Consider the following 22,424-nt stretch of genomic DNA (forward strand, 5'->3'; position numbering starts at 1 on the left):
TTGATCCTCCATGGGAGGGTCCTAACACTAAATAAATCCTAACCTATGTATATGCATAGCCTGGGTGCGGCTAATCAAATAAAATCGAAAATTGAAAATTGCGCAAAAGGTGGATCAGCGCAACACCAGGCCGCCTCCGAATGGCCTCCAATCAAAGGTGCGCTGAGCCCTCCCAGAAACTACAAACGCACCTTGAACCCAAACAGAAGCTCTGCATATACACCAAAAGCATGGCTGTTAAGTGGGAGCAGCTGACCAAAAACAAAATAAATAAGTACATAGCAAGGAAATGAACAGCGCTACTTAAAAACAGGCAAGTGCCTACCTGCAAAAGAGTGCAAGCCCCACTTGTGGGATATAATACACACCGAGCATACACATGACCTGTCTACCACTGGAGGAGGTTAGTTTCCTGTAACAGCTTGCATGCAACCTATTAAGTACTCGTCCCTCCCACTGCGAAGAAGTCGATCCTCCATGGGAGGGGCCTAACACTAACTAAATCCTAACCTATGTATATGCATAGCCTGAGTGCGGCTAATCAAATAAAATCGAAAATTGAAAATTGCGCAAAAGGTGCTTAACAGCCATGCTTTTGGTGTATATGCAGAGCTTCTGTTTGGGTTCAAGGTGCATTTGTAGTTTCTGGGGGGGCTCAGCGCACCTCTGATTGGAAGCCATTCAGAGGCGGCCTGGTGTTGCGCTGATCCACCTTTTGCGCAATTTTCGATTTTATTTGATTAGCCGCACCCAGGCTATGCATATACATAGGTTAGGATTTAGTTAGTGTTAGGCCCCTCCCATGGAGGATCGACTTCCTCGCAGTGGGAGGGACGAGTACTTAACCTCCTGAGCGGTATGGACGAGCTCAGCTCGTCCATCACCGCCGGAGGCTGCCGCTCAGGCCCTGCTGGGCCGATTTTCTTCAAATAAAGTGCAGCACACGCAGCCTGCACTTTGCCAGCCGCGTGTGCTGCCTGATCCGCCGCGAGCAGCGGCGAAAGAGGGTCCCCCCAGCCGCCTGAGCCCAGCGTAGCCGGAACAAAAAGTTCCGGCCAGCGCTAAGGGCTGGATCGGAGGCGGCTGACGTCAGGACGTCGGCTGACGTCCATGACGTCACTCCGCTCGTCGCTATGGCGACGATCTAAGCAAAACAAGGAAGGCCGCTCATTGCGGCCTTCCTTGTTTATTCTGGGCGCCGGAGGCGATCGGAAGAACGCCTCCGGAGCGCCCTCTAGTGGGCTTTCATGCAGCCAACTTTCAGTTGGCTGCATGAAATAGTTTTTTTTTTTATTAAAAAAAAACCCTCCCGCAGCCTCCCTGGCGATCTCAATAGAACGCCGGGGAGGTTAATAGGTTGCATGCAAGCTGTTACAGGAAACTAACATCCTCCTCCAGTGGTAGACAGGTCATTTGTATGCTCGGTGTGTATTATATCCCACAAGTGGGGCTTGCACTCTTTTGCAGGTAGGCACTTGCCTGTTTTTAAGTAGCGCTGTTCATTTCCTTGCTATATACTAATTTATTTCATTTTTGGTCAGCTGCTCCCACTTAAAAGCCATGCTTTTGGTGTATATGCAGAGCTTCTGTTTGGGTTCAAGGTGCGTTTGTAGTTTCTGGGGGGGCTCAGCGCACCTCTGATTGTTGGCCATTCGGAGGTGGCCTGGTGTTGCGCTGATCCACCTTTTGCGCACTCTCTAATAGATATGCAGGTCTCTGATTTGGTAGTCATAATCATGTGCTCAAGCAGGATCTGACCACAGCAAATCAGAGCTTTGCAAATCTATCAGCTGATCAAACAAATCATTCTTCTCCTTGAGTTTTCCTAGATATGAACATCACTATTTCCTGATGTAGGCAACCACTTTCTCCCTATGTCATACCATTTAACCTGTTGCTGACTGCTCCACGCCAATTGGTGTGAGCAGTGCGGCAGCCCCAGGACTGCTCCACGCCCATTGGCGTGAATGGTCTTCTATGGGGCTAGCAGGAGATTGTGCGCACCTCCTGCTTGGGTGGAGGAGTTTCGCCCCGCCTTCAGTCTCCGAGCGGCAATTACTTTGTACAGCGATGTGATCTGCAGCAGCGCTGTACTGGGGACAGCCGTGTCACACGGCTGCCCCCCTGGCCCACAGGAGCGTGATCGGCTCTCATAGCCTGAAGCCTATGAGAGCCGATCGCGTGATTGGCTGGCTGGGGGAAGGGAGGGCGGGGAATGGGGGGAAACAAAAAAAAGTTACATTTATTTAAAAATCTTTTATATAAATATTGATTTAAAAAAAAATTAACAATGTGGGGGCAATCAGACCCCACCAACAGAGCTCTCTGTTGGTGGGGGAAAAGGAGGGGGGAATCACTTGTGTGCTGTGTTGTGTGGCCCTGCAGCTTTGCCTTAAAGCTGCAGTGGGCCAATTAAGTAAAAATGGCTTGGTCACTAGGGGGGGTTAACACCGCAGTCCTCAAGTGGTTAAAAGCAAACTATTAGGAAAACTGCTTTGGTTACTAGTAATTGTACTGTGAAATAAGAAAGCCTTAGAACAGAGTTTCATAATACTTCAAGGCCTACCTGCCAACAGTGATTGTTTTGCAGGAAACCACAAACATTCTCAGGTGAGGTAATAAGTGTCTCAGTAGAGCTGATGAAATACTTATGTGGATTTCCATAAAACATGCACAATTGGTAGGCCTTGAGGACAGGGTTGGGGATCACTGCCCTGGCCTAGACTAGATTATTATTGGCAAATCCTTGCACCAACACCTCAGATGTATGTATATTCAGGGCTATGGTGGACACATGGTCTTACATTTGCAAATGCACCTATTCTTTAAAATAAGGGTGTAGTTACATTTCCATATGCTCAGGACAGTCCAGCACATTTGAAAATGTATGTCTGTTAAACTTTTTAAAGCCTTTAGTAATCGTTCATAGTCATTTTCCCGTTTATTTTTTATATTTCTAGAAAGTTACAGCCAGTTGCTGGGACTCAAATTGAGGTTTGTGATTGGAAATGTACTGTACCAAGCAAGAAGTAATGCCTTATACTTCAATCTGATTGTCCAGTTGAGAACCATTTCCTTTACCCATTTTGGAAGTAAGCAAACCCTTTTCTTTGTAGAGAGACCGTAGCTACCTCAGTTCTTCTGCTGACTGACTTGGAAACCTTTTTTCTGTGCTTACTTACTACAGTACTGTCAGTCAAAAAACCAGGTTCATAGCTAGGCGGAGTCAGTGACATCACTACAGGCAGAATCTCCTCTAGCAGCCTTGAAAAATGAATTACTTGTGGCATCATTGTGACACTGGAAGAGACATCAGGGATCCATGTGGGGATTCAGCACTAACCATGTGCCTGCTGCCTTCTAAAGGTGTATATAGCAATTGTGGAGAACTTGTTGTTTCTTAGAGTAGCCACACACCATATCATTTTTTTAACCACTTAAGTACCAGCGGTCTCTGCCCCCTTAAGGACCAGAGACCGCTGGTACAGTACAGATGGAAAACCGATGAATCGCCGTGCATACCCGCCGCACGCCGGGATCCTCAGGACATAGACTCTGCCTTCTCTATTGTGGCAGAGTCATTTGAACCGGTCAGGAGCCACTTTCATTGGCTCCTGACCGTGTCTATCAATGTAAGCCATTGGAAGCGGCTTACATTGATAGACATGGTCAGGAGCCAATGAAAGTGGCTCCTGACCGGCTCACATGGCTCTGCCATCATAGAGACAGGCAGAGCCTGTGAGCTGCGGCGAGAAACGTCTGGTTTGAGCGGCGCGATCGGCGGGGAGCGACGGAAACGACAAATGCACAATGTGGACGGTGATTGAGATCTACGCCCTGCCAGCCAGGAGCCCTCCAAAACAGGGCGTAGATTTCAAACACCGCGCTCCGAAAGTAGTTACATAACTGTTCAATTGAAGAATTGCAATCAATTTTTCTGACCGATTGTAACATTTCAAAATTCTGACCAATGTTATAGCACTTGTGTTCAATTTTTTCCCAATTATGAAGAAAATGATAGAAACTCTGAGAAAATTGCTTGGGTGTATATATTAATAAATTGACAATCACCACACACCATTCAATTTTCATAAAAATTGCTCAGGAAAATACTCCACTCTAAATTGACCTTAATCAAATAAAAATGGGACATCCTATCGGATTTCTTGCTTGAATAAGAACAAAGAAAAAAAAGTTTGTATTTTTTTCAGAAATCCAATAGTTTTTATCGAATTGCTGTAAAATTGGATAATTTTTTTGTATTGTTTGTGGCCACCTGTAGAATTTCCATGATCTATTAAAGGGATGTTAGGAATTTTTTTTTTGTTTACCCAAAATTAATGTATTTTTCCCCTCAAAATATAAAGATGCTGAAGATAATCTATTCCAAAATGTCAACAACGGTGGTCTTTCGCCATTGGTTGTCTTGGTGTTCTGAATGTTTACATCATCAATGTGTGTTATGTCACATCAAAATTGTCTGAATATGGAATTCTTCCCTTTTCCATAGTAATAATCCTGTTACTAATCATAAGTTTTTTTCAGTTGTAAGGGTTAATTCACACTACAAGAGCTTTTCTAAGCGCTTCATGATTTTAAAAGCTCTTGCTAATGTTATCCTATGTGAGTGTTCTCACTGGAGCGATGTGATTTTGTAAAAAATCAAACCATAGCATTGCATTATCAAGAGCTTTTCAAATCACTAAGGTTTATAAAGCTGTTGTAGTGGAAATCAACCCTAAGGGCTGGAACCCACAGGAGCGCTTTTGGCAGCGTTTTGGCAGCACTGCGATACGCTAGCAGTTTGCCAAAACGCTGGGCTAATGTTAATGGATGGGGCAACTTCCACAGGAGCGTTTGCGTTTCCCAGAAACGCAAACGCAGGACCTGCAGCATTTTGGGAGCGTTAGCGCTTCAATGTAAAGTATTGAAACACTAGCAGAAACGCTCAGCAAAACCTAAACTGAGCGGTTTTGCTAGCGTTTTGCGGTTCAGCACACTGTAAACAAAATGAAAAATAATTCACAGGACCAATCAGGATAAAAACGCAAAACGCAAAACGCTAGGCACCCGCTGGGGAAAAAAATAAAATGTTGCAAAACACGACCAAAAAGCGCATGAATCCGCTTGCAAACCGCTCAGACAAAACGCTAGCGGTTGCGTTTTGCGTTTGCGGTTTTCAGTGGGTTCCAGGCCTAAGGCCAGAAATCCAGTAGCAGCGATTTTCTGAGCACTTTGATTTGAAAACTCTTGCTAATGTAATGCTATGGGTGTGATTCCCACCTGAGCAATGTGATTTTATAAAAAAAACCCATAGCATTGCATTAGCAAGAGCTTTCTCAAATCACAAGCGCTCCTAGTGGGTTTCTGGCCTAACTGAGGTTTAGTGATTATACAAGCAAATACTATAAAATCTTCTAAGGACTATTGTTTTATATAAGACAAGCAGCTCTGTAAAATGACCCTCCCTTCATATAATTGTACTTTGAAAATATTAACTTCCGTTTGATGCTCTGAACAAACCATTCATTTCCTGCCTGCTGGGTGCACAGATATCCTTCGGAGAAAGGCTGTATAGTTTCCAAGCAGAGCCTACGTGTTATAAAATTTTCATGCTATTTTAAAGAGTCTGGTGTGTGGAAAATCAATTTTATTACAGGTGCTTGGATAGGTCACTGTCTGTGCCACAGAGAACATTGGCAGCATATCAAGGTCAATTGGATGTTTTCTGTTTTCACACTATGCATATTGCATTGATTTAAATTGCTACTGTGCTTGAGTTTAGCTTGAGTTCCTGTGTTTTGAATGAAACGATGGCTTCAAAAACATGCTCTATTGGTGTTCATTTCATCAGCCTCAGAAGCGTATATCTGTACTAATTTCATCTATCATTATACTCGGTCTTCAAAGCCACCATCTGCCTGAAATATAGACATTTTCATTAGGAATGTAATTTATTCCTGTCCCTTTTTTATACGATTTTATTTTGAATTTCATTCTCCTTGGAGATAAAGGTTTCAATATCCCTGAGATGAACACGGGCTGAGATGGGCTGGAGAGACAGGAGCAGTGAGCGGAACACGACCATCCAACAGAAATGAAGCATGAACACATAGTGCATTAATAGGAGACTGGCACGAGCCAGGGACTGTGCAGATTATGGTTATCACAGACCCGTCCTTCAAGGAAAACATTAGAGCGAGCATTCCCATCAGCTGGGATAAAAATGAAATGAGCCATCACCGGATGGGACAAGACTCATTATTGGCAACGTGCAGTTAGTTGAGCTCACTTTATCCCATAAAGACCTTTTTAGCACAGCAGCAAGATAGGACCGTGTCATTTTGGGGACCTGTCTGTTTACATCAGGAAGACAGTATTGCAATATATGCTTGCAGGCTTGCTGTTAGTATGCAGGCTCACAAAAGCGTAAGTGAACTTTAAAGTGGAACTCTAGAGAATCTTTTTTTTATACTTTTCTGCAGGACAGGGAAACATTTAAAGGTTTTTCCTGTTTTGTTTTAGTCATCAATAGTTAGGAATCTCTAAAATGGGGCCAAAAACAACAATAAAATGTGGTGAAGTTAGAACCTCTCACGGTTCTTTTACTTCTGTCATTGTTTCTTTTGAGGAATTTACTCACTTCTTATAGTATTGCTATTGACCGGAAATCCCAATAGAGGTGTACAAAGCAATGAAAATCCTTCAGAACTTCAATATTCCCCAGTCTGTGCCACACAGAAACCAATGCTTACAGTGTTTGCAGGTACAGGAGACTGTAAGCTACTCTAGAGTTCGGGAAGAGATGCAAATAATTTTAAGTTGATGCAAACAATATGTAAATTGTATGCAAATTTGTAACGTTTCCAATTAGACCAAGCAAATGCAGTAGCTAATTATACCGGTCCAGTTCTAAACTGCATAGACTTTTGTAATTAACATGAAAGTTGCGTCAAACGGAAAATTATTAGCATCTCATGACTGTCGCCACTCTGAAGCGTGTGTATCGTGTAATTGGGAACATTCTGCATCACAGTGCATATATGTGGTTTGAATTACTACATTGCTTTGCAAAACTATTCACCTCTGCTGTTTGTCCTGTTTTTGTTGCAGCCTGGAATTAAAATAATTTTTAATTTGTGTTTTATCTATGTATAATAAAGTCCACATTTGTTTAAGTGGCATGAAAATAAAAATGTGTGTGTGTGCCGTGAGCACTTGAAACTGCCTTGAATGATTTCAATGAAACTTGGTATACATATGGTATAAATATGGTATCCCTTACTATCTGGGAAGATATGTTCTGGGGCCCATGACCCCCCCCCCCCCTCTACCCCCGCACAACTGGGTGGAACCACATACAGCCATTAAGATTTCACCCATTTACGTCAATAGAAAAAATGTAAAAGGCTGTCCTTCCCAAAGCAAGCCAGGGTCCCCAAACTTGGCACTGTTAGTCACTTGGTGACCAGGGTCAAAAATTTGGGTGAAAAGTCAGCAGAGCATTAAACAGCCAATCAAAATTCAGCAATAGATTTTCAATGGGAAAATGTAGACTGCAGCCATTCATAGACCGTTAATCGTAGGGTTTTCAAACTTGGCACACTTAGTCACTGGGATTAATTTTTAGGACAGTGGGTGGAGCCTACAATAGAAAATTTTAAATTCACCTATTGATTTTTTAGGGAAATATAACTGCTGCCATTCTTGCACTGTTAATGCCTGAGGCCTCAAACCTGGTACAGTTGGTCATTGGGTGACTGGGGTTCAACTTCTCTAAAGGGGGCAGAGCCACAAGAAGCCAATATGATTTATTTGCTGAATTAAATGCTTCCATTCACACATTTTTGGTGCTAAGAATCCGAAAGCTCACAAACGTGGTCATTAAGTGACTGTGTCAACATTACAAAAAGTGGGCAGAGCCCAAAAAATAATTGATTTCACTGGGAAAATGTAAACTGCTGCCATTCTTAAATTTTTAATGGCACCTGGACCGACACAGTGTAAATCTACGTCCAGCAGGTGGTGCTGCGGCCCTGACTGGGTGTAGACTCTACGTTGCATTGACTGGGCGTTACCGCAGGTCTTAAGGAAAACCTAATTCTATTTGCCATTAGAGACAGGAACAAAGGTTCACTTTACAGCTGAACATTGACCCTACACATATTGAGTCAGCTACATTGGGATATATATGGGAATGTTTACAGTTCTTGAAATGGTCTGCCTTTGTCAAAGCTCAGATCTCAAACCAGTTGAAAATCTTTGTACAGCAATGCAACCCATCTTACCTGAAGGAGTTCTGTGTTGAGAAATGTGTGGACCATTAGCTAGTTGTGCAAACTAATACAAGTACATCAAAAAGGGGGCTTTACATAGTATCTTCTGTCTGAGTTGGATGCCTATGCACACCCATGAGCTCTGTTTAATTATAGTTTGCAGCACAATTAAAATTATTCCTCACTTTCAAAGTGGTAGGCATGTTGAGTGAATTAAATGAGAGAAATGCCAGTGGCGATTGAATACTTCCACAGACACCACATTGTTCAGCTCTGTTTAATTCAGGGTTGTACACTTTGTTTTATTGTAGTCCTTTTTCACAAAATCATTGGCAATAGAATAATTTTTATGACATCAGATTTTATTGACCATGTCAAAAAAGAAAGAACTTAGGCAGCGGTGGCTATAAATCTTTGTAGTGTCTGGTGTAAATACAGTTCTGTGCTAAAGCCTTATGCTGAGGAAGAAAATTGTTTAAAGTGGTGATGTAGTTGTACCACAGTAAATAGGGAAATGCTTAAATGAGCAAAATTGATCTACACAAATTGCTTTGCTGAAAAATGCACTGCAAAAGGCAGCTTTTAAAGCGGAACTGTAAAGTCACTGTAAAGGAAACCGTTTCACTTACCTGGGGATTCCCCAAGCCCCCAGCAGCCGTCCTGTCCAGCGCCGGTCCTGCACGAGCCTCCGTTCTCCTGCGCTAGCCAGTTCAGTTACCGACAACTTGCAAGTCGCCGGCGCTACGCGAAGCTTTCTTCGTGTTCACGCCCGCTATAGCATATATATATATATATATATATATATATATATATATATATATATATATATATATATATATATATATATATATATATATATATATATATATAATTTTTTTTTTTTTTTTTTTTTTTTGCATTCCTTTAGGCCAGTTTTACTTTTATTTTTGCAATGCTATGCTCCTGCCACATCGCACCACAATGCAAAAAAACTCACTCATGGCCCTGCTGCAGAATGTGCCGACAGGGTCATATGCATAGCGCCCCCCCCCTCAATGACTTACTCCCTGGTGGGTAGGAATTACTTCTCTGGGATTTCCGTTCGACCGCACAAGATTGCCGCCACGCACCATGCTCTGCCGTTTATGCTGCGTGCCTCGCCCATTGACTTTAATTATCCCAAGCACCTTGTGTAAAGAGCGGTAACGCACTACTGCCCTTGTGACGGCTCTGATACCTCCTGCGGACCACAATAAGTGTAAGAGTCTCCATAGACTTTCATTGCTTTTACGGACCCTTGTGGTAAAATAGGGTAATGCAATGCAGGAATTACCTGCAAGTGTAAAATGGGCCTTAAAGAGACACTGAAGCGAAAAAAATATATGATATAATGAATTGGTTGTGTACTATGAATAATTACTAGAAGATTAGCAGCAAAGAAAATATTCTCATATATTTCAGGTATATAGTGTGTTTTCTAACATTGCATCATTCTCTAATATGTGCAGATTACACAACACTCAGCATTCAAAATGATTCTTTCAGAGCAGTCTGTGAACTAATGACCTCTCCTCTAGCAGATAAAAAGAAAACTGTTCACTTACAGTTAAGATAATAAAAGTCAGAAGACAGCCCTCTCCACGACTTTGAAAGTCGTAGAGATTAATGGCTTTTTTGCATAGAGATAACAACTGGAGTTTCTTAACTCTTCCTGTACTGGAAACAATTACACTGATGTATCTGATCTTAACCACTTCACCACTGAGGGGTTTTACCCCCTGACCACCAGAGCAATTTTCACCTTTCAGCGCTCCTTCCATTCATTCGTCTATAACTTTATTATTACTTATCGCAATGAAATGAACTATATCTTGTTTTTTTCGCCACCAATTAGGCTTTCTTTAGGTGGGACATTATGCCAAGAATTATTTTTTTCTAAATGTGTTTTAATGGGAAAATAGGAAAAATGTGGGGAAAAAAAAATTATTTTTCAGTTTTCGGCCATTATAGTTTTTAAATAATGCATGCTACTGTAATTAAAACCCATGAAATTTATGTGCCCTTTTGTCCCGGTTATAAAACCGTTTAAATTATGTCCCTATCACAATGTTTGGCGCCAATATTTCATTTGGAAATAAAGGTGCATTTTTTTCAGTTTTGCGTCCATCCCTAATTACAAGCCCATAGTTTATAAAGTAACAGTGTTTATACCCTCTTGACTTAAATATTTAAAAAGTTCAATCCCTAAGGTAACTAATTATGTATTTTTTTTAATTGTAAATTTTTGATTTTTTTTTTAATTACAAAAAAAAAAAAAAATGGGGAGTGTGGGAGGTAATGAGTTAATTTTGTGTGTAAAAGTCATTTATTTGTATGTGAAAAATGTGTAGGGTGCAGTTTACTATTTGGCCACAAGATGGCCACAGTAACTTTTTGCTTTATTGCGACCTCCAAGCCTCCTTCCGGAAGCTTGGAGGAAGAATAAGGAGGCTGGACACGTGAGTTTCTTCTCACAATGATCGCGCTGCCCATAGGAGAGCAGCGGGTCATTGTGGGGCTTAGATCAACGAACGGGAATGGATTTTCCCGTTCATTGATCTCCGGGCGAGCGGGCGGCGGCGGTTTTACTAGCGGCGGGCGGCGTGTTTACGAGCGGGAGCGCGGACAGCGTCGGGAACGCGGAAAGTACGTGTTTCTCCGTCCCTGGTTTTTAAAGGATGGAAAAAGGGGCGGAGAAATACGTACGCGCGGGGGTAAAGTGGTTAATGTTTTATTTCTAGCTGTGCTACACATACAAATCATAATATCATAATTTTTTTTCCGCTTCAGTGTCTCTTTAAGTATTTATTTTCGATAGGTCACTTTATTAAAATTTTTACCTATTTTTATTAGGCGGTGGTGCAATTATAATACATAGGATAGTTTTTGCTTCATGTGCTCCATTCACTATCCTGTAGTCACGGCATTTGCAGATGTGAGTCGTTCTCTAGATGTTTTATATTGAGCTCAGTCCTAAGGGCTCTTTCACATCAGACGACACTTGCAGGAGCCGTTCTCCTGCACGCGTTGTCTGCCTGCGGCGTGTCGTCGGGTATCTGCGGTGCGATACAATCAGCGGTGGTAGCTGGTAATTAAACCCGTCGGAAAACGCCGGCTCGCGGGTTCGTTGGATGAAAAACTGCGCAACCGCAACGCATCGAAACACAGCGTCGAGTGTGAAAGGTAAAATGAAAGTCTTTGGACTTTCATTCCACCTTAGTTAACGCAAACGTTAGCCGTTTGCGTTAACGCAAAAAATGTGCCCTAATGTGAAAGAGCCCTAAGAGATTTTCGGTCTACCATCGTATTTGTTTAATTAGGAAATTTCCGCATCAGATAGATTCTAATATTGATTGAGGTGTTTCTGAGACGTGATTGCCTTTAGATTTTGCCTAGTCAAATTTAGTTGAGCTTTGAAGCAAACCTGTGTCAAAAATGCTCTTGATAGCTGAATGCATTTGTAGATATTTTGGGCGATTAAAAATAACTTGCTCGTTTCAGTTTTTTTTTAAAGTGAATCTAAATTGAAAATAAATGTATGATCAAGTGAATTGTATGTGCAGTACATCTTAAGCCCGATCTACACGATACGATTCTTTGTGCGATTCGACTACGATTCTATTTACGATCCAATTAAATCCGACCTGTCCGATCGGAATTCAATTCAATTTGCCATTGCAAAACAATGGCAAATTGAATTGGATCGAATCCCAATCGGACATGTCAGATTTAATCGGATCATAAATAGAATCGTAATAGAATCGCACAAAGAATCGTATCGTGTAGATCGGGCTTTAGAAATGGCACATTAGTACCAAAGGTATGAGTCTCCCTTTGTTTCCAGTACAGGAAAAGTTAAGAAACTTCACTTATCTATGCAAAAGAGCTTCTCTGAGCTCTCTGACCAAACTTGGTTTGTTAGGGCCGATTCACACTTGGAAAATACAAAATGCTAGCGCTTTTGCTAGCGTTTTGCTCAGACGATTTTTGGCGTTTAACATGAAAAAAGTCACCAGCGATTAACGCAAATTGCCGAAGTCAGAATGGACCCATAGGGTATTATTGCACTAGCGCTTTAAAAAGCACTAGCGCTTGAACGTTTTGCCGAAATCGGCAGCAAAAACGCTCAAGTGTGAATGGGGCCTTACAGTGCTATTTTTTTTTTTTTGAAGCATAAAGTATAAATGTTACGGCCAGAACCCTAAGTGTGGCCACTTCGGGTTCTGGCCGGTCAATGTGCGAAGTGGCCGCTGCGCTGCGGCCAATGTTAGAAATGGAATGATTCCTGTTAAGATTAATGTATTTTCTGGCTGTCTCTGGCCAAATGTAGCAAATGTTAGTTAATTTAATGAAATGAAGACGGTGGCAAGGTAACGGATGAAGCCGCTGGCTTCCGTTCTCTCTCCTCCCCCCTGCCTCCTCTCCGCCGCAATACAGGCACCAAGGGGGGGACATGCGTGTCCCCCCAGAGTCGTTTGTCGCTGCAAGGAATCCTGCCGTTCCTGCAGAGTGGGTGCTGGCAGAAGCAATGTCTGCAGCCTCCCTGCTCTGCTGGTTTCCTGCAGCCACGAACGACTCTCAGGGACACGTGTGTCCCCCGGCTGCCCATAGGAGAGAGAGAGAGGCTGAAAAAAAATCTACTTTCTCCAGCCTCTGGTAGCTGTTCTGTGCCCTCACTGCAGCTCCGGTGTCCCGGGATCCCTTCCGTTGAAGATTCTGACCTCACCTGGTCAGTATCTACTGCACCTGCGCAGAAAGCTCCAGACTACGTGAACGCAGTTCACCAGCAGGGCTCGCGCAGGTGCAGTAGATACCGACCTGGTGAGGTCAGAATCTCCAACGGAGGGGATCCCGGGACACCACAGGTGCGGTGAGGGCACAGGACGGCTAGCAGGGGCTGGAGGAAGCCCCGGGTAAGTAGATCATTTTTTTTCTTTCCTTAAGGCTGGTTTCACAGTGGGACGTTACAGGCGCACGTTAGAGCAGCCTGTAACGCAGCCCACCGCACAGTAATGAAAAATCAATGGGGCTGTTCACAGTGCGGACGTTGCGTTACATTGAAACGCTGCGTCACAAGACAACGTACTGCATGCAGTACTTTAGACACGGCTGAGCCGCGTTAGACTGCTTGCACATGCTCAGTAATGTTGGGGAGGAGCGGAGAGCGGCCAGGCACATGGCTAATTAATATGCACTGCACGTTGTGACATGCAGTGTTTACTTCCTGGAGCGGCGATTGGCCGGCGGGACCACGTGATGCCGCATGCGCACAAGAGTGCGCATCACGGCATCACTGACGCCAGAGTGAGCTGCACAACGCGGCTCACTCTGACGTCCAGATCCAGCACCACCAGGCGTTCCGTTAGGTGGACGTTATGCTACCTTAACGCCCCCTCTAACGCAACGTCCTGGTGTGAAATTAGCCTTAAAATGCAGAGTGTTTTTTGCAAAATGCCAATATTATAGAATGATGCAGTGTTATATATTAAAAAAAGCTATATAACTGAAAATTATTTTCAAGACATTTTGTATAATATTTTCACGGTTTCTTTAACATCTTCCTTGAGGTCGTCATAAATGATTCTTTCTGATATCATCGGGGCACTCTGAGTGTAGAAGAAAATACAATTATAAATTCCTGATATGCAGATTATGGTGATATCCTGGGCAAAAAAAACAAAGCTTTCCCACTTGCCAAAATACTTGTAAGAGATGCAATTGAAATATAGCATTGAGTTCAAAGATAATGTAAAAATAGATTAAGGGCTAATACTGTGTAGGTATGGGCCATGAGATTCCAAAGTTTCCAAGTTGATGAAAATATTGTAATTTTATGTATCTTGAAAATGGCCCATGCATTTACTGCAGTGGCTGGATTTGATCAATCCATTTTCAACCTGCATAAAGTTTGCACAAGGTCAGAATTATAGGCATCTCAATCACCATCCTTAATGACAAACATTAAGAAACCATTTACTTAACCACTTGCCGACCGCCTACTTCATATTGGCGGCGGCAAAGTGGCAGCCCCAGGACCACGTAACGCAGATTGGCGTCAGGTCCTGGGGCACTCTCTGGCCGGGGATCGCGCGCATCCACCGGCAATAGGCCCCGCCCACCCGCGACGTCAACCCGCCGGCCAATTGGAAGCGCCGGCGGGTTGTTAACCCGACGATCGCCGGATAGGAAGCGTATAATGTTTACAAAGTTTATTATACAGGCTGCCTCCTGCCCTGGTGGTCCCAGTGTCCGAGGGACCACCAGGGCAGGCTGCAGCCACCCTAGTCTGCACCCAAACACACTGATCTGCCCCCCCCTGCCCCCTGATCGCCCACAGTACCCCTCAGACCCCCCCTGCCCACCCCCCAGACCACCATTTGCACACAATCACCCCCCTAATCACCCATCAATCACTCCCTGTCACTATCTGTCAACGCTATTTTTTTTTTTAGTCCCTAAACTGCCCTCTGCTCCCTCCTGATCACCCCCCCACCCCTCAGATTCTCCCCAGACCCCCCCAGACCCTCCCCCCCCCCCCTGTGTACTGTATGCATCTATCCCCCTGATCAACTGTCAATCACCTGTCAATCACCCGTCAATCACCCCCTGTCACTGCCACCCATCAATCAGCCCCTAACCTGCCCCTTGCGGGCAATCTGATCACCCACCCACACCAATAGATCGCCCGCAGATCCGACATCAGATCACCTCCCAAATTCATCATTTACATCTATTCTCTCCTCTAAACACCCACTAATTACCCATCAATCACCCCCTATCACCACCTGTCACTGTTACCCATCAGATTAGACCCTTGCGGGCACCCAATCGCCCGCCCACACGCTCAGATTGCCCTCAAACCCCCCCTTATCGATTCGCCAGTGCATTATTTACATCCGTTCTTCCCTGTAATAACCCACTGATCACCTGTCAATCACCCCCTGTCACTGCCACCCATCAATCACCCCCTGTCACTGCCACCCATCAATCAGCCCCTAACCTGCCCCTTGCGGGCAATCTGATCACCCACCCACACCAATAGATCGCCCGCAGATCCGACATCAGATCACCTCCCAAGCGCAGTGTTTACATCTATTCTCTCCTCTAAACACCCACTAATTACCCATCAATCACCCCCTATCACCACCTGTCACTGTTACCCATCAGATTAGACCCTAATCTGCCCCTTGCGGGCACCCAATCACCCGCCCACACGCTCAGATTGCCCTCAGACCCCCCCCCCTTATCAATTCGCCAGTGCAATATTTACATCTGTTATTCCCTGTAATAACCCACTGATCACCTGTCAATCACCCATCAATCACCCCCTGTCACTGCCACCCATCAATCACCCCCTGTCACTGCCACCCATCAATCAGCCCCTAACCTGCCCCTTGCGGGCAATCTGATCACCCACCCACACCAATAGATCGCCCGCAGATCCGACATCAGATCACCTCCCAAGCGCAGTGTTTACATCTCTTCTCTCCTCTAAACACCCACTAATTACCCATCAATCACCCCCTATCACCACCTGTCACTGTTACCCATCAGATTAGACCCTAATCTGCCCCTTGCGGGCACCCAATCACCCGCCCACACCTCAGAACGCCCTCAGACCCCAGCCCTGATCACCTCGCTAGTGCATTGCTTGCATCTATTTCCCCCCTCTAATCACACCTTGAGACACCCATAAATCACCTCCTGTCACCCCCTAGCACACCTACCCATCAGATCCGGCCCTAATTTGCCCCGTGTGGGCTCCTGATCACTCGGCCAAACCCTCAGATCCCCCTCAGACCCCCTTCCGATCACCTCCCCAGTGCATTGATTGCATCTATTTTCCCCTCTAACCGCCCCCTGAGACACCCATCAATCACCTCCTGTCACCCCCCTAGCACTCCTATCCATCAGATCAGGCCCAATACATCCTGTCATCTAAGAGGCCACCCTGCTTATGACCGTTTCCACAAAATTTGCCCTCTCATAGACCACCTGTCATCAAAATTTGCAGATGCTTATACCCCTGAACAGTCATTTTGAGAAATTTGGTTTCCAGACTACTCACAGTTTTGGGCCCGTAAAATGCCAGGGCAGTATAGGAACCCCACAAGTGACCCCATTTTAGAAAGAAGACACCCCAAGGTATTCTGTTAGGTGTATGATGAGTTCATAGAAGATTTTATTTTTTGTCAAAAGTTAGCGGAAATTGGATTTTTATTGTTTTTTTCACAAAGTGTCATTTTTCACTAACTTGTGACAAAAAATAAAATCTTCTATGAACTCACCATACCCCTAACGGAATACCTTGGGGTGTCGTCTTTCTAAAATGGGGTCACTTGTGGGGTTCCTATACTGCCCTGGCATTTTAGGGGCCCTAAACCGTGGGGAGTAGTCTAGAAAACAAATGCCTCAAAATGACCTGTGAATAGGACGTTGGGCCCCTTAGCGCACCTAGGCTGCAAAAAAGTGTCACACGTAGTATCGCCATACTCAGGAGAAGTAGTATAATGTGTTTTGTGGTGTATTTTTACACATACCCATGCTGGGTGGGAGAAATCTCTCTGTAAATGGACAATTGTGTGTAAAAAAAATCAAAAATGTCATTTACAGAGATATTTCTCCCACCCAGCATGGTTATATGTAAAAATACACCACAAAACACATTATACTACTTCTTCTGAGTACGGCGATACCACATGTGTGACACTTTTTTGCAGCCTAACTGTGCTAAGGGGCCCAAAGTCCAATGAGTACCTTTAGGATTTCACAGGTCATTTTGAGACATTTGGGTTCAAGACGACTACTCACGGTTTAGGGCCCCTAAAATGCCAGGGCAGTATTGGAACCCCACAAATGACCCCATTCTAGAAAGAAGACACCCCAAGGTATTCCGTTAGGAGTATGGTGAGTTCATAGAAGATTTTATTTTTTGTCACAAGTTAGCGGAAATTGATATGTATTGTTTTTTTTTTCACAAAGTGTCATTTTCCGCTAACTTGTGACAAAAAAAAAATCTTCTATGAACTCACCATACCCCTAACGGAATACCTTGGGGTGTCTTCATTCTAAAATGGGGTCACTTGTGGGGTTCCTATACTGCCCTGGCATTTTAGGGGCCCTAAACCGTGAGGAGTAGTCTAGAATCCAAATGCCTCAAAATGACCTGTGAATAGGACGTTAGGCCCCTTAGCGCACCTAGGTTGCAAAAAAGTGTCACGCATGTGGTATCGCCGTACTCAGAAGAAGTAGTATAATGTGTTTTGAGGTGTATTTTTATACATACCCATGCTGGGTGGGAGAAATCTCTCTGTAAATGGACAATTGTGTGTAAAAAAAATCAAATTGTCATTTACAGAGATATTTCTCCCACCTAGCATCTGTATGTGTAAAAATACACCCCAAAACACATTATACTACTTCTCCTGAGTACGGCGGTACCACATGTGTGGCACTTTTTTGCACCCTAAGTGCGCTAAGGGGCCCAAAGTCCAATGAGTACCTTTAGGATTTCACAGGTCATTTTGCGACATTTGGTTTCAAGACTACTCCTCACGGTTTAGGGCCCCTAAAATGCCAGGGCAGTATAGGAACCCCACAAATGACCCCATTTTAGAAAGAAGACACCTCAAGGTATTCCGTTAGGAGTATGGTGAGTTCATAGAAGATTTTATTTTTGTCACAAGTTAGCAGAAAATGACACTTTGTGAAAAAAAACAATTAAAATCAATTTCCGCTAACTTGTGACAAAAAAAAAAATCTTCTATGAACTCACCATCCTCCTAATGGAATACCTTGGGGTGTCTTCTTTCTAAAATGGGGTAATTTGTGGGATTCCTATACTGTCCTGGCATTTTAGGGGCCCTAAACCGTGAGGAGCAGTCTTGAAACGAAATTTCTCAAAATGACCTGTGAAATCCTAAAGGTACTCATTGGACTTTGGGCCCCTTAGCGCAGTTAGGGTGCAAAAAAGTGCCACACATGTGGTATCGCCGTACTCAGGAGAAGTAGTATAATGTGTTTTGGGGTGTATTTTTCCACATACCCATGCTGAGTGGGAGAAATATCTCTATAAATTGACAATTGTGTGTAAAAAAAAATAAAACAATTGTCATTTACGGAGATATTTCTCCCACCCAGCATGGGTATGTGTAAAAATACACCCCAAAACACATTATACTACTTCTCCTGAGTACGGCAATACCACATGTGTGGCACTTTTTTGCAGCCTAACTGCGCTAAGGGGCCCAAAGTCCAATGAGCATCTTTAGGCTTTACAGGGGTGCTTACAATTAGGCACCCCCCAAAATGCCAGGACAGTGAACACACCCCACAAATGACCCCATTTTGGAAAGTAGACACTTCAAGGTATTCAGAGAGTAGCATAGTGAGTCCGTGGCAGATTTCATTTTTTTTTGTCGCAAGTTAGAAGAAATGGAAACTTTTTTTTGTTTTGTTTTTTTGTTACAAAGTGTCATTTTCCGCTAACTTGTGACAAAAAATAAAATCTTCTATGAACTCACCATGCCTCTCACTGAATACTTTGGGATGTCTTCTTTCCAAAATGGGGTCATTTGGGGGGGGATTTGTACTATCCTGGAATTTTAGCCCCTCATGAAACCTGACAGGTGCGCAAAAAAGTCAGAGATGCTTGAAAATGGGAAAATTCACTTTTGGCACCATAGTTTGTAAACGCTATAACTTTTACCCAATCCAATAAATATACACTGAATGGTTTTTTTTTTATCAAAGACATGTAGCAGAATAACTTTCGCGCTCAAATGTATAGGAAATTTTACTTTATTTGAAAAATGTCAGCACAGAAAGTTAAAAAAGTCATTTTTTTGACAAAATTCATGTCTTTTTTGATGAATATAATAAAAAGTAAAACTCGCAGCAGCAATCAAATAGCACCGAAAGAAAGCTGTATTAGTGACAAGAAAAGGAGGTAAAATTCATTTAGGTGGTAGGTTGTATGACTGAGCAATAAACCGTGAAAGCTGCAGTGGTCCGAATGGAAAAAAAGGCTCTGGTCCTTAAGGGGTTTTATGACTGCAGTCCTTAAGTGGTTAAAGTGAACCTCCGGACGAAAAATCTACTCAGCAGAACTGAAAAGGCTTGGTGTTTCTTTAACAGTTTCACAGCATCAGAACTTTGTTTTTCTTACCAAAGCATCATTTTTTGCTGTATTTTTATCTAAGCTCCACCCATCAAAGAAAAAAAGCCCGGGCTTTTTTTCCCTGATGCTGTGCAGAGCTTGATGGGATTTCCTATGTTGTTCACGTTGCTTAGCAACTGGGAGGGGTGATCAGGACACAGGACAGTTGGAACTGTGTCTCATGCTCCCTGTCACCTCATTACAACCAAAAAGAAGGCTGCCATCATGAAATCAAACATTTGCCTGTTCTTTTAAAACAGGGTGGGTAAGAGATTATTTTATCTATTTTAATTAACATAACTAATGTAACTTAATGAAAGTATGTTTGTTTAGGCTGAAGTTCCTCTTTAAGTTCAAGTGTCAATTTCTACTTTGTGTGCCAGGACTCCAGTGTCGGCAAAGAAGGCCTAAAATCAAAATCAAGTGAAGGGCTTGCCAAGCAACTGCAGCATTGGCCAAAATAAAGACAATATAGAGGGGCAATGTGGCGATTCCAAAAATCAACTAATAGTTTGAAAGGAATGGACCAAAACCTCTGGTAATGCAGACAAGGCAGAACAGGTATATGCCTTAAAGGGAACTGAGCACCTCCATTATAAAAGTATTTAAAAATGAGGATGTTCTGGCTCAAACAACATCAACAAATTACATGGCGAATATCAATCATTTCTTGATTTCTCTTTTGTTTTTAAAGAGACTCTGAAGCGAGAATAAATCTCGCTTCAGAGCTCATAGTTAGCAGGGGCATGTGTGCCCCCATATCCCCCCCCCCCTGCAAGACTTCACCCCCATATCCCCCCCCCTGCAAGACTTGGTCATAGATTTGGTCGCTCCTGGAGGCAGGGCTAACGGCTGCAGCCCTGCCTCTAGTCGCGTTTATCAGTGGCGCATCGCCGCCTCTCCCCCACCCCTCTCAGTGAAGGAAGATGGGGGAGAGGCGGAGATACACGCTGACAGACGCGCGTGGGGCAGGGCTGCGGCGGTTAGCCCTGCCCCAACCAGGAAGCGCTCCCCCGCTGCACGGAGGGGGATTTGGGGGTGAAGGGACCTCCGTTTAGCGGCGCGATAGCGACTATCTATGAGGTCTGAAGCAAGATTTATTCTCGCTTCAGACTCTCTTTAACTTATCACTTTGCAATGTATTGATTTATTTTTTTCCTTTTAATCCTATTTTCAAAGTTTCTCTTTAAGACATATTGAAATCATGAGTAAGCAAAAACAAAACCAAGTTGTTTTTATTTTTCAGTTTGTTTGTTTTTTATACTGGTGGTCATGTTGATTATTTGTTAATTTATGTTAATGAGGACATTGTTCTTTATGAATTGTAGTACTTTTATATTTCCAAATTTTTATTGAAGCAAGTAATAAACAATTTAATTACAATCAATAACATTTTTACATATATAAATGCAATAGTAATATTATGAAAACATAGAAATATAGAATATCGTATGTAATATTAGCCATATATAATATCAAAGTACTCATTTGTATTAAAAAAAAAAAAAAATAATGGGCACTTAACATAGTGCCTGAACAGAAATATTGAAATATTTGGACAAAATAATAGTAAATAGAAATATCACCATATCAACAAAAGCTAAATAAAATAAAGAAATAATGGCAGGAGCTAAAAAAATTATAATCTTGTTATATATTGATTATTAGTAGAACTAGATGTAGATAATAACCAAGACATCCATAGTTTTTCAAACAACGAGATAGAATCATTCAAAATTGCATTTATTTTTCCAAAACCATAGTGGAGGAGATTAGACTATGAAATTCAGACAAGAGTAAATATGGTGTGTTCCATTTCCTAGCTACAATTAATTTAGCAGCCATAGTAATATTTTGTATTAACTTAAATTCTTGTATAGAAATATTTTCAGGTTGTTTCCCCAAAAGAAAAACTAATGGATCTTTTGCTAAATGAAGGTGTAAAATTTTATCAATTTGCCTATTCACCCTTGTCCAAAATTTTGAAATTTTAGGGCAGTACCACCATGTATGTATGAATTGCATGATCATGTATTTTGTACAATTTGCATGTATAACTTTGTTCTATGTGTATAACCCTATGTATGTCATCCTTGTATCATTGTATATATTTATTGTCCAGCGCTGCGTAATATGTTGGCGCTTTATAAATACAATTATTAATAATAATAATAATAATAATAATAATAATTGTAGTACTTTTAACCACTTCCGGATACCGGGTGGTTTTGCTGATCGGTGCTGCGTGGGCTCTCCAGCCCGCAGCACCGATCAGCTAGCAGCCAGGCCGATCAGACTTCCCCCCCCCCCCTTTTTCCCCACTAGGGGGATGTCCTGCTGGGGGGGGTCTGATCGCCGCCGGCTGCTTGCGCTTGCGGGGGGGGGCTCTCTTCAAAGCCCCTCTCCGCAGCGCTTCCTGGCCGCCTTCCCCTTCCCTCCCTCTACCTCCCCCTGTGAGCTGCGCAGGACGGAATTCCGTCCTGCGCCGGATAGGATAGGCTTCAGCCTATCAGGTGCCGGCGGTCCCCGGCCAATCAGAGCCCGGGGATCGCCGATCTCCGCCACGGCGCTGCTGCGCAGCAGCGCCGTATACATGTAAACACCGGGGAAGATCTTCCCCGTGTGTTTACATTTATCCTGCGAGCCACGATCGGAGGCTCGCAGGGTGTTCACGGAGACACCCTCCGTGAACTGACATGGAACGGCCGCTCATACGAGCGGCCGTTTCCATGCAATCCACTTCAGGATTCAGGGGCATAGTTAAGCGTACGCCGAATCCTGAAGTGGTTAATCTCTGTCCCTAATGCTGGGAATACACAGTTCATTTCTGCCGTGCGTTTCTGCTCTTGATCGTTTTTGCTGCTCGATTCTGCAGTCTATTCTCTTATCTTCCGCTAGTTTTTCTTCTCTTTTTCCATTCACTTCTATCAGAAATCGAGTGGCGAAAGAATCGAAAGGGAGATCAGGCATGT

The 22,424-nt window shown here is 43.3% G+C and overlaps 1 long non-coding RNA gene across 4 annotated transcripts in view; it reads left to right on the top strand.

The window, feature by feature from the left end:
• The window catches only part of LOC137541571 (uncharacterized), a 1,030,398-nt gene that overhangs the window by 180,805 nt on the left and 827,169 nt on the right, over window positions 1-22,424 (top strand). For 3 of the 4 annotated variants that reach the window (XR_011025219.1, XR_011025217.1, XR_011025218.1), the window contains exon 3: window positions 19,836-20,013. The exons of the other annotated variant lie outside the window; for it this stretch is intronic. This is a non-coding gene — a long non-coding RNA (uncharacterized lncRNA). The remainder of the gene's footprint in view (window positions 1-19,835; window positions 20,014-22,424) is intronic. 4 annotated transcript variants of the gene reach the window in all.

This window comes from Hyperolius riggenbachi, chromosome 12 (assembly GCF_040937935.1).
Source record: "Hyperolius riggenbachi isolate aHypRig1 chromosome 12, aHypRig1.pri, whole genome shotgun sequence".
Classification (NCBI taxonomy): domain Eukaryota; kingdom Metazoa; phylum Chordata; class Amphibia; order Anura; family Hyperoliidae; genus Hyperolius; species Hyperolius riggenbachi.